The 17,057-nt window shown below is 41.4% G+C and overlaps 1 protein-coding gene across 2 annotated transcripts in view; it reads right to left on the minus strand.

Annotated features, from left to right (window-relative positions):
* Nucleotides 1-17,057, minus strand: part of PKIG (cAMP-dependent protein kinase inhibitor gamma) — a 75,673-nt gene that overhangs the window by 54,903 nt on the left and 3,713 nt on the right. The gene's annotated exons all lie outside the window — the stretch shown is intronic.

The raw sequence follows: 17,057 nt of genomic DNA on the forward strand, positions 1-17,057 counted from the left end.
TGTGCAAGTAGAAAAGTTGGACATTTTTTCACACTACTATATTTCCTTCTAATCAGATCCTTTCCCTCTCTCCCCCTTCTTGAATCTGCTCTGGCCAGATAGCTCTTACTTAGCCTCTAACACTTAGTGCATTCTTTTTTTCACAGACATCTCCTGATTTTATTCCCTCCCCATCCCACCTCAATACCTTTACTCCTTCCTCCCTCCTAATTCTTACGTATCCTTAAGGATACGGGCCAGTTATCGCTCCTTTGTGAGTCTTGCCAGACTCAGCCATCCCTTGGCTGTCCTCCTCTGGAATCCTCCCAGAAACTTGGCATAAGCTGCCTTAAAGTGTCAATTACCTTTCCATTTGTAGATTTCTTTCTAAACAGACTTTAAACTCCTTAAGGACAAAAGCCTTTCTTTGTGATATATTATCTTAGGCTTCTCACAGCCCCTCAAGAAGACTCATTATGAAATCTTCCTTTGATTTAGGCTGTTGCATTTGCTGTCTGAAACTTGCCCTTGTTTTCAATGATGCCTCAGAAAAAACTTGACCCAAAGGTTTAGCCCCAAACAGACACTTTACTTGACAATATCTTCTGTGCTAACATAAAGCCGGGATGGTCCCAAAGAATTCCAAGGTATCTGTGCTGCACATTCAGAGGCCAGGACACACTAAAGTACTGATCCGTACGTCACCTGGTGAGGAGGCTAAAAGGCTAATTCCAATGTAACCCTGATATTTGGGGGGGGGGGGCGCGGGGGGCGGGGAGGGGACCCTAGCAATCTGAATCCATGCCAGCAAGCTCAGTGTACATTCTTGATAACCTATAATTAAGTCACTACCTCTTTCCCAGAAACTGGTCTTGCAGAACCTGTTACAGAGGCCATAAAACTGTGAACAGTGCACTGCCCCGGAGGGACGGTTATTAACGCTGGTGCCAGGCCAGACCATCAGATATGGCCTGGAGACCCCCAACACCTGGGGGCCTTCTTGCAAGGCCTGCAAAAAGGACCGGAAGCATAATCCATATTTGCGGGACAGAGAGCACAGGGAGATATAAAGAGAAGCCCCCTACATGTTACTTTACTCAGATTTGGAGAGTTATTCCCTGAGTCCGCCGGTGTAAATAAAGTGTCACTCCTTTTCTCTAAAAGTGTTGCTTGGTTTTTCTCTCGTCTTCTGCAACACTGGTACCTCCTCCTGAACATCCCCAAAGCCCGACATGAGCTGTATCTTCCCTCCCAGCAAACCCATCATTCTGCCTGAATGCCTATTGGCAGGACCAATGTAATTAATGGGTAATATGCTGAAGGGGACAGGACCAGGGTCCTTTTCCTGAGGTGGTTGCCGAGAGAAATGTATACACATGGGAGCAAAGCAAGAAAAAGGAAAGCCTCATTCCAGACTAGGAATGTGACCCCAGTACCAAGGTAGAATTCCAGTGAGTTAAGCTGGACCATGTTGTGCATAGTGTTCCCTTGCTTATTAGAACCTCCTAATATCTCCCACTGTACTTAGAAAGAGATCCATATTCCTCATCACATTCTACAAAGACTGAGGTGATCCAGACCTGGCTGTTTCTCTAGTTTGAAACTGTTTCTCTCTCTCTGTCTCTCTCTCTTCTTCTCTCTTTCTCCCTCCCCCAGCCTCTCTCCCTGCCTATCCTCCATCCAGCATCTTGGTTCTATCTGTTCTTTGAGCAGGACAAATTCAACTCTATTTTAAAGCCTTTGTGCCTGTGGCTTCAAGTCATGGTTCTACTACTTACTAGCTGTGTGACCACAGATAAGGCTCTCAATCACTCTGAAACTCAGCTTCCTCATTCAGGAAGTTCAATCACTTGGGAAATATTTATCCAGTACCTGTTGCATGCATGTCCTGTTCTAGGCTCTGGAGATAAAGTAGTGAATAGAATAGACAAGATTCCCACTCTCTTTAACTCACCTTCTATTGGACAAAGGGAAATTAAACAAGTAGATAATTTCAGACAGTATCAAATTCAATTAAGAAAATGAAACAGTAAGGGACAGGTGAGTGAAAGTGGAGAGAGCAGGCTACCTTACAGTGGTCAGGGAAGACTGCCCTGAGGAGGTGACATTTGAGATAAGATTTATTATTAAGGGAAACTGGGAAAATGGTACATGGATCTCTCTGTATTATTTTCTACAACTGCATATGAATCTGCAATTATCTCAAAAAGCCCCCCCCCCCTCAAATCACCCTGGCTGCTATGTGGACATATATGCATACATGCATACATACATAATAGGTATACATACATAAAACCTTTTTAAACTTTAATCTGTTTTACTTAACCCAGTATTTCTAAGACATTATCATTTCAATGGGTAATCAATATGAAATGATTAATGACCTATTCTTTATCTTTGCACTAAGTCTTTGAAATCTAATGTGGTACAACACATCTTAATTCAGACTAGCCACATTTCAGGTGCTCAAAAGTCACAGGTAGCTAATGGCTACCTATCATATTGGACAGCACAACTGTAGAGTTCTATCTAAGGCCTTTGATCATGGGCATTTAACCCTGACCTTTGTTTCTCTTAGTACTCATTCCCCTTACCTCAGTTTTACTGAGATGTATTTGACATATAACACTGTATTAGTTTTAGACATACAAGCATAAATCTTATAGTGGGGCGAGAAAGGAATCAGGGAGACCTGTGAGGAGGCTGCTGCTACTGTCTGATGGCTCACAGGTTGAATCATGGAGAAGGGGGTGTTTTGTTGCTATAGCAATGTAACCAAACTGAACTGTGTGTGAATAGGATAGTGAGAGCAAGGAAGAAGGTTTTCAGTTTAAGCAACCAGGTATTTAAATCACATCTACCTAACAGTGCTTCTGTGAGAATTAAATGAACCAAATATGTAGAACACCCAACACAATGCGAAGCACATACTGTATGTAAATACTCAATACATGCTGAAATTAAAGAAAAAAATTGATCCTAAAGTTCCAGCACATAAAAAAAATAAGGTACAGATACTGGGTAAAATCCCCCAATTCCTTCAGAACTTAGAACTAGTTCCAAATTTCACTTTTCAATGATTAACAAGGAAGATCAAGGAGTATATTTAGACCTCTTTCTTTTCACTCAGACATAAATATATATTAAAGTAAAAAATTCCCATAATTATAAAAAGTCCCAAGTTTTTCCTGTCAACTCTCTCAATTTAGAAGTTTACATTAGATTTAAATAGCAATTTAAATTAGAAGTAGTATATCTTCTTCTTTTTTTTAAATCCTCACCTGAGGATATTTTTTCCATTGATTTCTAGAGAGAGAGTGGATGGGAGGAAAGAGAGGAAGAGAGAGAAACATTGATCTGAGAGGGACATCTTGATTGGTTGCCTCCCACAGGTGCTCCTACCAGGGCTGAGGAACCTGCAACCAAGGTAAGTGCTGGGAATCGAACCCAAGAACCCTTTGGTCCATGGGCCAATGCTCTAACCACTGAGCAACTGGCTAGGGCTAAAGTAGCATATCTTTTAATACAACATTGGCTAGATGGCTACTAGATTTGTTTTGTGCTAGATCCTTTGGAAAGAAATATTAACAAAATATACTGAAATCCTGGGGCGGGGGGAACTCAAGAAAATAGACTATATAATAAAACATTTAAATAGGATAGTCTATGGAAAATCAAGTTGAGAGTTCATATGTCATTGGGGCCAAAGAATGGCATTAGGATATTGTTCTTTTTGAGATAAAACTGCACTTTGTATTTATTTGTTTTTGTTATTTGAGGATAGAGAATGGGTCTTTAATTTGTTTGACTAAAGAAGTTTATAAAAGTACCAGATGCTATAAATCACAAGTGGAAAGGCCAAATTTTTACTAATGAAACAACAAGAATCAAACTTTTAAAAAGTCAAACCTGATGCAAAGTGGTCATTTGAAAAGAGAAAATCTTCCTGAGAATTTAAGTTTAGGACACTGACTTTCTGACCTGGATTTATACAACTCTCATACCCAGGAGATGTGACTACTGATTGTCCTTCCAAACAAACACTGCAGACATTTATTATAAACATCAGGGATATCCCACTTCTCTTCCCACAGTATCTACTAATTCTTATCTCAGACAGACATGTATGTGTGTGGTTTGGATGAATGCTCTGCATAATTAGAATTCTTTACAGCACTGAGGAGAAAAGAAAGTGTTTAAAACTTAGTCTTCATTAAAAAACATTTTTTTTAGAGGAATTCTGGCTTTGGTAAAACTATTTTAATTAGGAATTGAGCAAAGTGTTGTAAGAAAAATATAGACAAATGAAGATAGTGTTTATATTTCAAAGATGGTGAAACAGATTCCGCTGCAAAATTTTTCCAACACTAATCCCCAGCAAACAGTTCCTTAGAAAAACTATTTTTAATCCCTTTATCAACTTGGTTGATAAGTATTTCATTTCTTGTACATACATGGACAAGCTATATAAAGCAAAATTATTTCCATGCTTTAGAAACAAACATTTTGCAAAAGGAAACGAAGCTTGCTGCACTACAATGTTTATTTGCGAGGCTGAAAAATAACTCTGGGGCCCACTGATATGAAGCCTCAGAAGGAGAGTCCATAAAAGGAATAAGTCCGACTTCCTCAAAACTCCAGAAGCACCGTCCCTCAGTCCAGAACACCACTCTAGAAAACTGTGCTTAATGCTAATTACCCCAGAACACACGTGCATGAGCAATTTCATTGCCTAGTGTGGTATATAAGATGCTATTATCATTCCCATTTCTTCAGATGAAGAAACTGCAGCTCAGAAACGTTGGTGTCCAAAGTCACCAAGTTAGTAAGTGCCGTGGCTACCAAACTCAGCTCCCTCAAGCTATGCAGTAGTGGCAGTAATGGCAATGACAGTAATGGTGGAAGCAGTGACGGCACTTAAGTCGCACTTACTGCGTGCTGAGCATCATTCTTTGCCCCATTCATGTCAACTCATGTAACCTTCACGACAACCCCATGAGGTACATAGGCAGGTTCGTCTTTGGGCCACCAATCTTGCCACCAAACATCTCTGCATCTTTCCCCACAAATTAAAATGAGCACCCCAAAGTCCTTATGTTTTCTCTGCCCTCATCCCAAATCAAAATTGGCTCTAAAATGTTGATAATTATTGAAGTTGGATGATGGGTAATGGGGATTTCTTTATACTACTCTCTCTACTTTTAGGTTTAAAAATTACCTTTAAAAATTTTAACATTTTTTACTCTAATGTGGCATCTAATCTATTGAAGAGCCTAGAAGACTAGCCTCCACTCACAATGAACTCAAAGGAAGTGTTATGGCCCAGCTGGCATGGCTCAGTGATTGAGCGTCAACCTATGAACCAGGAGGTCACAGTTCATTTCCTGGTCAGGGTACATGCCCGGGTTGCAGGCTCAATCCCCAGTGGGGGGCATGCAGGAGACAGCTGATCAATGATTCTCATCATTGGTGTTTCTATCTCTCTCTCCCTCTCCCTTCCTATCTGAAATCAATAAGAATATGTGTATGTGTGTGTGTGTGTGTGTGTGTGTGTGTGTGTGTGTGTGTGTATGTATTTAAAAATATTTAGGGAAAAAAGGGAAGTGTTATGGAAGATAGCTATGTAATAAGAGAAGAAAGTCATATTATTCCACGAACATAAAATGAGTGCCCATTATGTTAGGATAAATAAAGGTCTAATGTAGGTTTCTGTCCTCAACTAGCTAGGGGTTTAGTAGCAGACCAAAACAAGTGCAAAAGTAATTATAGAGGAGGATTATTTATGAGAAATGCTATAAAAAGAAAAGTTCAAACAAAGTGCTATGTGAATTGGAAAGAGAAATCACATCAAGACAAATTCCATTACACGTGACTCTCTGGGATAATCCAAACTTTTTTGGTGTAATAAGCACTAAACATTATCTAAACTCAGTTGAGTGGCCCACAAGAAGAAATGGAGCTAAACCCAAAACCAAAATTAGGGCGGGAATGCCCACATGCCCTCTTATATGGTATTATAATCGTCCCCAGACAGAAATCCAGGCCTCTAGGTGAAAAGGGGCAGAATTCCTCAAAAGTCAGGATCAAAGCATACTTATTAGAGAAGATTTAGCTGGAAAGAAAATCACTATAACATCACATATAACAAAAAAAAAAAACAACCCTGAAAAACCATGTATATGTCCAACAACAGGGTTTGGTGATATTATTCATGTCAATTGATGCACAGTAACCCATATATAACAATTTAAAAAGAAATAAAGTAAAAATCCTCTCCCTGATGTGATCAGGACTAATGATGGCAGAATTCATTAAAAACAAAACCAAAAACAGCTGGTTAGAAAGGAATCATTCAAAATGTACATTCATTTATCAGACACTTGATAAGGAACCAACGCTTTTGAGAATAAGTTCTAGCAATTAAAGTTCCTACATGAACCACACCCATGATGCATGTCTATGATTTACAGTTTTGACTGGAAAGCCACTTGTGAAATGAAGTCTGAAGGCAAAATCCTACATTTTTATGAACGTTCATCGTCAGTCTTTTCAGAGATTTTGTCTACCTATAATCTGACAAGAACTTTTTTTAGTCATTTATCTTATTGGGTCTTTTAAATGCATTCAACTTATTTTTTCACAAAAACAATGTCTTTTGCCCCCTTTTAGTTCTCATATTTCATTAGTTTAATACTCATTTTGTAATTCAATAACAAGTAGAACAGGCGTGGAAACAAACCCACCTGATTTTATTCATCATCTTTATCTTTATCATCATCATCCTCGTCATTATCAAGGCAAATACTTACAATGTGTTTAATATGTGCCAGACACTGTTCTAAGCACTCTACATATATTAAGTGCTCTAATCCTCAGAGACTAGATACTACTCTGACCATCACTTTATAAATAAGGACACTGAGGCACAGTGGGGTTAAGTAACTTGCCTAAGGTCACACAACTAATAAATGGCAGAGAATTCTAACACAGGCAATCTGGTTCCAAGCTGGTGACTTCCACCACTACACTAAAATTCCCTAAAACCAAAAAGTGAGAGATTCAATGTGCTGGTGCTCTAGAGCAGTGCTGTTCAATAGAAGTTTCTGCAATGATGTAAAAGAAAGGTTCTATATCTGAAACAGCTGTCCAATACAGTGGTCACATGTGGCTACTGAGACTGAGAAACTGAATTTTAAATTTAATTTAAATTAACTAGAATTTAACAGCCACATGTGGCCAGTGGCTACTGTAATGGGCAGCACAGAAGAGTTGTTTATTAGCTGAGAACATTCAGAGCTGTGGGAATTAAACATTAGTTTTATAATGAGAATGGAGAGGATCAACAGATGGAGATTAGTTAAGAAGCTTCTACTTGTATATTAACTGACATGAAAAGATACTGATATTATGGTTGAATGGAAACTATGAATTATAAAACAGTATATAAAGTATGATATCATTAGTATTTGATTTAAAAATCAAGAGTAGAAAGACAGTAAACATACACTGAGTGGCCAGATTATTATGATCTCTGAACACATAATAATCTGGCCACTCAGTGTATATCCTATATAATAAAAGGCTAATATGCAAATTGTCCCCTCGACCAGGAGTTCGACCGGCAGGCAGGCCGGCCAACTGCCCATGTCCTCTCCCCCGGCCAGGCTGGCCAGACCCCACCCATGCACGAATTCATGCACCGGGCCTCTAATACACACACACACACACACACACACACACACACACACACACACACACACTGAGTGGCCAGATTATTATGCGTTCAGAGATCATAATAATCTAGCCAATCGGTGTATATAGAGCTGGTTTCCTCCACGTGGAGGGTATAATGAACATTGTTGGCTATTTTCCTAATGGGCACTGCACATTACCAAGCCTATATCCATTTTACCTTTCTTCTATAGCAACAGAATTCTTATATTGTTGGGAAGAGCAATGTGTCCAGCTAAGAAACTACATTCACCAGCTCCTCTCGAATGTGAGAACAGACAGTAAGCTCAACAAGTTGGTTAGGACTTCCAGTACTTTAAAGGGTGTGCTTTGCTCTCCCCTTTCGTACTACTTCCTGCCTCAAGGAAAAACTATTTGGCTAGAGAGCCAGAAGCCCACTGTGACCACAAGTTGACCATGAGAGTGCCAGTCATGTGATAAAGATGGTAAAGTAGAATGAGAGAAAAATCTAGACAGCTTGAAGGCACTGTGGAACTGCTAGCCCATCAACAGACTGCCTACTCTAGACTTAATTATTTTTAAAGAAAAATAACCTGTATTATTTTAACACACTGTTATCAGCAGCCAACACAATTTCTAGCTGACCAATCTACTTAGCATGCATTCATTGCTCCTACTCACAGAAAAATATCCTTCCTAACAGAAACACAATTCTGTTCCTGAATGGCCTAAAGATAATTTCACCCCCTGACCCCACGCATGAGCCCTTAATCTTATGCAATCCTCATTACATCCACTTTGCAAATGAGAAGATGGTGAAACTTAGAAGGGTTAAGGAACTTATGCATGAAAGCAGAAAGTGCCTGGGTTAATATTTGAAGTCATGCCCAAAGGACTCCAGTGCCTCCTAACCACAACTTGTACTGCTTCCTTAGGATACATAAAAACACATATGAGTTCCCTGAGGCTGCACTATTTTACTGTGTGTGTGTTTTTGTTGTTTTGTTTTGCTTTTGCCATTTTTTTCATTATTTTTGTTTTGCTTTTGCATTATTTAAAAATATTCTGGAGGAGATTTAAAATGGCTGCAGAGTTAGTGGACACTCTCCTAGGACCAAATTGGAAATATAACTAAAATACAGAAAAACCACCCTGAAAAATCAACTGAAGACAACCTGAAGAGAACCCTGATAACCACGGACGGAAAGTGGAGACCATATAGAGATTGGTAGGAAGTGCAGAGGTGTTAAAGGGCTGGACAGGCTCCCACAGACAGCAGCTGAGGTCCAGAGGGATATCTCAGCTGCGGGGGTTCCCACTGAACTCTGGGGTCTAAATCCCAAGCTGGGTTTCCCTGCCCAGAAAACCAGAACTGATAAAGGAGACCACAGAACATCTGGCTGTGAAAAGCAACAGGGTTGCTATCTGCCAGCCAGAGACAACTAGAATTGCAGGCACCCTCTTAAAGGGCCAATGCACAAAATTTCGTGCGTAGCCACTCACCTTGGACTCCAGCAGTGGGAGGGCAGAGTAGACTGGAGCTGTGTGAAGAGAGTCCAAGATTGGGGGGCTCTGGAGTTGGAGCTCAGAGGTCAGACACCCCAGTTTCCTGTGCTGAGTCATTCCCACACACTGGGGAGGACATCTTTTTCCACGGACGTTAGTTATCCAGGTGGTTTTTGCCTGGGGGGAAGGCAGTTGCCCCACCCTGTTGGAAGACCTCTCACCCCACCCTGTTGTCTACAGCCTGAGGCTAATTAAGACTGAGAATAACAATTAGACTGCAGGTAGAGGAGGATTTCTGGAGGCTTTGGGTCTTTACCTGATAACTTCTGGGCCAGGGCAGGAAAAGCAGAGCCTTTCCAAAGGGAGCCACAAGCTGTGGATTACTCATAGCTCCCAACAGGGGACTCAGGGCCAGTCACAAACAGTGTCTGACATTGTCCTGCACTAGAGACTGGGAGTCATAGCAGATCTACCCAGTACATAGACACAAACCCAAACAGGCAGCCAAACTGGGAAGACAAAAAAACAAGCCCAAAATGAAAGAACAAGAGAATTCTCCAGAAGAAGAGGTAAACGAAATGGAGACAGAAATTTATCTGACATGGAGTTCAGAGTAATGATGGCAAAGATGCTCAACAGTGTGAGAAAAATTATAGTAACCATGAAGAATGATATAGCACTACTAAAGAACACAGTGGAAGGAATACACAGCAGATTAGTAGGTCCAAGGATTGGATCAGTGAATTAGAAGACAGGGTAGAAAAAAATCACTCAATCAGAGAACCAAAAAGGAAAAACAATTAAAAAACAGGACAGCTTAAGGGATCTGTGGGACAACATAAAATGTAACAATATTCACATAATAGGTGTGCCAGAAGGAGAGGAAAGTGAGCAAGGGATAGAGAATGTGTTCAAAGAAATAATGGTCAATGAGGGGAAAACAGGGACATATGTAATACTTTCAACAATAAAGACTTAAAAAATCAAAATTGTGCAGGTTTGGTGAAATGGTTGGGGCAGAATCTATAATAGTGGCAACTTCCAAAGGTTCAATGTAATATATCAGCGGGATGTGAAGAGAGCGGGATATGAGAAAGTCAAGACAAAAGTGTAGGCAGCTGAAAGGAGTTTGTGAAGGGGAAGAGAGAGAAGGCTGGAGTGATTGGGGAAACAGGTGAAACCTTTTTAAACACGAGAGACCTGAGTAGATTTAAATGCTGATGGCAACGAGAAGCCAGAGAGAGGCCGAGGAAATACGGAAGATGAGGGGGAAAGTCAATCGCACAACTTTCCTGAGGTGAGAGTGGATGAGATCCACAGCACAGATCCTTTAAAAAGAGTCTAGTGGCTTCTGCTTTTTTTTGGAGAAGCGGGAAGCAAGGTAAACGCTGAGAAGAGTGCCACCAGAATCATGTAACAAGAACAAAATAAAAGGTGTAAATGTGGAAAGTTATATTTTCATTATTGCCAGACAGCAGACATTTATTGAACTAATATTGTGTTAAGTATATTCATGCACTACTCTCAATTAATGTGACCTTTACAACAACGCTGCGGAGCACCTCCTTATATTCCCAGCTTATGGATGAAGAAACCAAGGAAAACTGCTTACACAAGGTCACGTAGGATTTGAATCCAGGTCTGCCTGAGCCCAGAGTTTTTAGTCTTTTTTTTTTTTTCAAAATATATTTCATTTATTTTTTTTTTTTTACAGAGAGGAAGGGAGAGAGATAGTTAGAAACATCGATGAGAGAAAAACATTGATCAGCTGCCTCCTGCACAGCCCCTACAGGGAATGTGCCCACAACCAAGGTACATGTCCTTGATCAGAATCAAACCTAGGACCCTTCAGTCCACAAGCCGACTCTCTATCCACTGAGCCAAACCGGTTCGTGCTGGATCTTTTAGTCTTAATGACTATCTAGATGACAGGATTGTCTGTCTATGATATGATTATCTGCTGAGAAAATTCAACAGAATTAAGTTAAAATAATTAGATATAGAATTAAGTAAACAAGCAGCTACAAGATAGACAAAAAGCAATTGTATTATGCAAGCAATAATAGTCCGAAAATGTAATTGTAGGAGAAATGACAGTGGCAATATGAGAATACCAGGGATAAACATTAAAATAAATATGCCCAGGCTAGCCAAATAGAACAAGAATTGGCTGGAGGGAGAAGGCAGGGTGAAGGACAGGTGTCTGGGTGAAGAGGAGATACTGTTTTTCCCTTGGGAAAATCAGGATATTGATACTCAAGAGGGTATATGTAAAAAACCAAATGTCTGTCATAAGACAGAATGAGAAAATATGCAAAGATGTTGTCTATGATGTTTTAATAATATTTAAAAAATGCAAACAGACTGGTTAAATTATGGTGCAGTCATGTAATGGGTACTACTAGCCATTAAAAAAGAATGAAGTGGAACTGCTACAGGATTCCAGGGCAGGAGGAATAGGGAAACTGAGACACGAAAGTTAAAAGGAGGCGAAACAATGTGGGCAATTTGCAGTCAGCTTGTAACTAACAAGCCATTATCTTCCCCAGCCAAGGACACAGAGCAAATGGTTAATAAAACCTCCCTAAAGAGAGAATGCAGAAAGGGGAAAGGAAAAAAAGGGCCATTTTACTCCCTAAGCAGAGAAGCCAGCCGTCTCAAGGCTTGGCAAGATAAAGTTGCCAGGTGCTTTTTATGAATTCTGGGAAGGTAACAACAGAGTAAAAAAAGGGACCTTGAGAATTAATCTGTACCAAAATAGTCAGCAGAGGAATTCTGAAGCCTAGGGACAGGAGGATACATAACACTTCAAACCCCCACCCAACTTGCTCTTCAGATTAGCTGAGAGCTGGTCTGTGCTTCATAAGCCATGTTTGCTTGCTTTGCTCTTTTCAATAAAGATGCACGCTTTAATAAATTGGCTTTTCACAAAGCAGTCAAGGTCTCCAATATAAATTCATTTGTATGAGAAAACAAGGATCGAGGTTGGGGGCAGCCCTTTCCCACTGGCTCAGGGGGCTGTCCTGTCAGGTAACACCTCTCTGGTGTTGGTGAGAGGTGCCTATAACAGAACTATCTATAATAATAAAAACATAATATGCTAATTAGACCACATAGACCACATAGTGCTTTGACCTTCTGGACAAAGCACTAATTTCGTGCTTTGGGTCTCTAGTCCTATATAATAAAGAGGTAATATGCAAATTGACCCTCACACCCTCACACAAGATGGCTGCCCCATGTTGTCAAAGATGGCCACCACAAGATGGCCGGCAGGGGATGCTAATTAGGGGTGACCAGGCCAGCAGGGGAGGGCAGTTGGGGGTGACTGGGCCTGCAGGGGAGGGCAGTTGGAGGTGACCGGGCCTGCAGGGGAGGGCAGTCGGGGGCAATCGGGTCAGCAGGGGAGGGCAGTTGGGGGCAATCGGGCAAGCAGGGGAGCAGTTAGGCGTCAATCAGACTGGCAGGGGAGTGGTTAGGGGGTGATCAGGCTGGCAGGCAGGCGAGCGGTTGGGAGCCAGCAGTCCCAGATTGTCAGAGGGATCCCAGATTGGAGAGGGTGCAGGCTGGGCTGAGGGATACACCTCCCCCTCCCCGTGCACAAATTTCGTGCACCGGGCCTCTAGTGTATACATAAGAGAAAGATGTTTAACATCATATGGCTAGGTATGAAAAGCAGATTACAGTATGTTCCTATTTTTTACTTCTTAGGTGTAACATACTTACTTACAGGAAAAAAAGTTTGGAAAGATGAGTTCTTCAAAAAAGTTTATTTAAAAAAAATTATTTTTATTTTTAATTGTGGTAAAATACCCATAACATAAAATTTATCATCTTAACCATTTTTAAGTGTACAGTTGAATAGTGTTAAAGATATATTGTTGTGCAATTGTATTTATATTGTTGTATAATCTATCTCCTGAACTTTTTCATCTTGCGAAACTGAAACTTTATACCCATTAAACAACAACTTCCTATTCCTGCTCTCCCCCCCGTCCCCCGGCACCCCCCAGTCCCTGGCAACCACCATCCTGTCTTCTGTTTGTATGAACTTGACTACTCTAGATACTTCATATAAGTGGAATCATATAATATTTGTCTTTTTGTGATTGGCTTATTTCATTTAGCATAATGTTTTCACAGTTCATCTATGTTGTAGCATGTGTCAGAATTTCCTTCCTTTTTAAGAATGAATAATATTTCCCTGTGGTCATCCCAATATATCAAGGTTGTGGGTTTGATCCCCCGTCAGGGCACATACAGGAATCAACCAATGAAAAATAAGTGGAACAAAATTGATGTTTCTCTTTCCCTAAAATCAATAAATAAAAATTTAAAAAAAGAATGAATAATATTCCAAAGCATTTTGTATATACAGTGTGTGTGTGTGTGTGTATACATTTTGTTTATTCATTCCATACTTGGACATTTGGGTTGCTTCCTGATTTGGGGTTTTGTGATAATGCTGCCATGAACACGAATGTACTAGGAAAGATAAATTCTTTATGTCTGTGTCACAAGATCATGGGGAGACTCTTATTCTTTTCCTTACTGCATTATTTTTCTTTTTTTTTTTATTAGCATGAATTGCTTTCATAATCAGAAAAAGCAGTATGAATATATTTATCCTGTTTGGGGAGATGGAGGACTACAGGTTTAAAAAAAAAGGGGGGGGGGGAGGCCTGATCTAGGGCAGTGGGAACAGGAATGGGATGGAGGGGCAGATTTGAGAGACATTTCAGGAGAAGCAACAGGATTTGACAACTAAGAGGTAGGGGAGAGGAGTGGAGGAGGAATCCTTCCCTCCTATGGTAAGATGGGGCCATCAGTCCAGGAGGGGGTGGGAGGCCGGCCAGAGAGCCACCTGAGCCTTTGTTCAGGAGCTTAGACTTTTTCCTGAAAGCAGAGGGAAGCCATTGAATGGAAGGGAAATGACTTAATCAGAAATGTATTATAGAGAGTCACTCTGACTCTCCCTCCAACCCATTCTACAAACTAAAGCCAAGTTTCCCTTTGTGTTCCTTAGGCTTGAACCTCTGTTAACTTCCTTTCATTTTGAGATGAAGCATTAGTGCTGAAAGATACATATCTATTCTTCTAAACGCACCTGGAATATTTTAAACAAAGTCCAATTTGGATTACATTGATTTCTATTTGTGTTCAGTTTTATCTCAACAACACAGTCTCCTGTAAATTTACTTTCTATGTTTAATAGGGGAAATATGAAAGTAAACAAGAAATACAAGCAACTCAGAGAACTTCTATTTATTGCAAAAATCTTTGACACTTTCCTTTTGAGAGAAAAGGGCCAATACAAAATAAACAGTGTCATATTAAGTAGTTATTACAAAACAAAAATTCTTAAGAATCCAAATGGATTCAGCTCGTTACCATTTCTCCTCCCACAAACCTACAATCTGCCTGTTTCCAGAGTGCCTCAGAGAGAGAGAACTGTTTTGCTAACATTTGTAAGAGTTATACAGTTTTTAAGAGGTGGATTTCCAAATGATGTCAATCCATGATCTCATTTATTCCTCAAAACAGTTCTATGAGGTAGGGATTATCATTCCCATTTTCAGATGAAAAAATTGAAGATCAGAGGATTCCAGAGATTTCCCAGGTCCTACATTTAATAAACCTTGGAGTTTGAATCCAGGTTTTCTTTTTGTATAGTTTCTTATTATGGAAAATTGGAGGCCAGGTGCACAAATTCGTGCATGGGTGGGGTCCCTTCTGGCCGATCAGGGCCATCTCGCTCAGTCCCAATTGAGGTCGATCAGGCGGGGCCAGCCAGCTGAGGGGAGGGACCGCGGGAGGTTGGTTGGTCGCAGGAGGTTGGCTGTGGGAGCACACTGACCACAAGGGGGAAGCTCCTGCATTAAGCGTCTGCCCCCTGGTCGTCAGTGCGTGTCATAGCTACCGGTCATCTGGTTGTCCGGTTGTAACAGTTGCTTAGGCTTATATATATAGATATATAGATAGACAGATAGATAGATAGATAGATATTAAACATGTACAAGAGTACCAAAGATATTATAATAAACTAGAGGCCTGGTGCACAAAATTCATGCATGGGGGGGGGGTTGTCCCTTCAGCCCAGCCTGCACCCTCTCTAATCCAGGACCCCTTAGGGCCGTGGTCGGCAAACTGCGGCTTGCAAGCCACATGCGGCTCTTTGGCCCCTTGAGTGTGGCTCTTCCACAAAATACCACGGCCTGGGCGAGTCTATTTTGAAGAAGTGGCGTTAGAAGAAGTTTAAGTTTAAAAAATTTGGCTCTCAAAAGAAATTTCAATCGTTGTACTGTTGATATTTGGCTCTGTTGACTAATGAGTTTACCAACTACTGTCTTAGGGGATGTCGGACTGCCGGTTTAGGCCCGATCCCCGGGCCTATTACCTCTTTATTATATAGGATACTTTATCCCCGGGATCGGGCCTAAACCAGCAGTCGGACATCCCTCTCACAATCCTGGACCGCTGGCTCTTAATAACTCACCTTCCTACCTGCCTGGTCGCCCCTAACTGCCCTCCCTCCCCCACTGGCCTGATCGCCCCTCACTGCCTCTCCGTGCTGGCCTGATTGCCTCTAACTGCCCCCCACTGCCGGCCTGGTTGCCCCTAACTGCCTCCTGCTGCCCGCCAGGTCACTCCCAACTGCTCCTCCCTGTCCCCTGCTGCCAGCCTGTGATCTCGATATTTCTTTATCCAAAGGACACTTTAATGTTTAACTTAATTTGAAATCCCAGCAGTATCCAGCAAAGTTGAGAATGAAAGTTCGGCTTTCATTAGTACACAATCCTAGGTTTCCTCCTACTTATCTGGCCATTTCTTCTTGGTGTTGTCTAAGTGAATGTTTCTTCCAAGAGTGTGCAATGCAGCGGCCCTAAATGATCTGGGCCTTATATTTAATCTCTCTGATGGGTCTTTTCCAATACTGATTAAGTTCCAGTTGTACTAGACTGCATTCATCTCCATGAATACACCTTTGAACATGTTTGGAATACATGCCATGAGGGCAGGGACCTAATTCCTTACTACCTACACAATGCCTGGCACGTAGTAAATGCTCAATAAATATGTTTGAATCAAAGGAATGGCTGCAATGTGAAAGACTGGAGAATTGATGACACCAAAAGTGAACAACAAAACCCCCTGATCTTTCTGAAACCATATCTCAACCAAATACACACATCACACACTCATGACACACACAACTGACTGCTCAAAATCCTTTGATAGCTCCCCAGTGGCCCCAAGATAAAGTCCAAACTCCTTAAAACTTGCAAGGAGACACAAGCAAAGTCTCTCAGAAGGGGCACCTCTTATTTCTCAAACATTATTTAGCCTGACCATTTCCACTTCTCGGAATCTGACTCTGGTCAGCCCGTGAAACCCCTGCAAATTCCCAACAAGCCTGCACGCTCTCCCCAGGGCTTTGCACGCACTGCTTTCTCTGCCCTAGAACATTGTGCACCCATCAGCCTCGTCTTCTGACCAATCAAAGGCACATTCGTGTCTCATTTTGGGAGTCACGCCCTTTTGGAATCTCTCTTTGACCGCCCACCCCAACCTCATCTCTGGAAATCTGGGTTAACTTGCCTTCTCCGTGGATGCATAGTCCCCTGTGTGTCCACAATCACAACGGGAATCACGACAAATGCCTACTTGCGCCGTACAACTGTGGCGTTCCCTGAAGGCAAGATGCCTCATTCACTTTTCCACCCGTGGCAATCAGCCCAGGCCCGGCACACAAAAACCTGCTCAGTGTTTTAGGGCAGGTACACCGCGGAGATACTGCGGATCGGGTTCGAGACCTCGGCAACAAAGCAAGCATTGCCACAGAGCCAGTCCTAATCCTTTTGCTGCTGGGGGCCTTGCTT

The sequence above is a fragment of the Eptesicus fuscus genome, chromosome 12, assembly GCF_027574615.1.
Source record: "Eptesicus fuscus isolate TK198812 chromosome 12, DD_ASM_mEF_20220401, whole genome shotgun sequence".
Taxonomy (NCBI): Eukaryota; Metazoa; Chordata; class Mammalia; order Chiroptera; family Vespertilionidae; genus Eptesicus; species Eptesicus fuscus.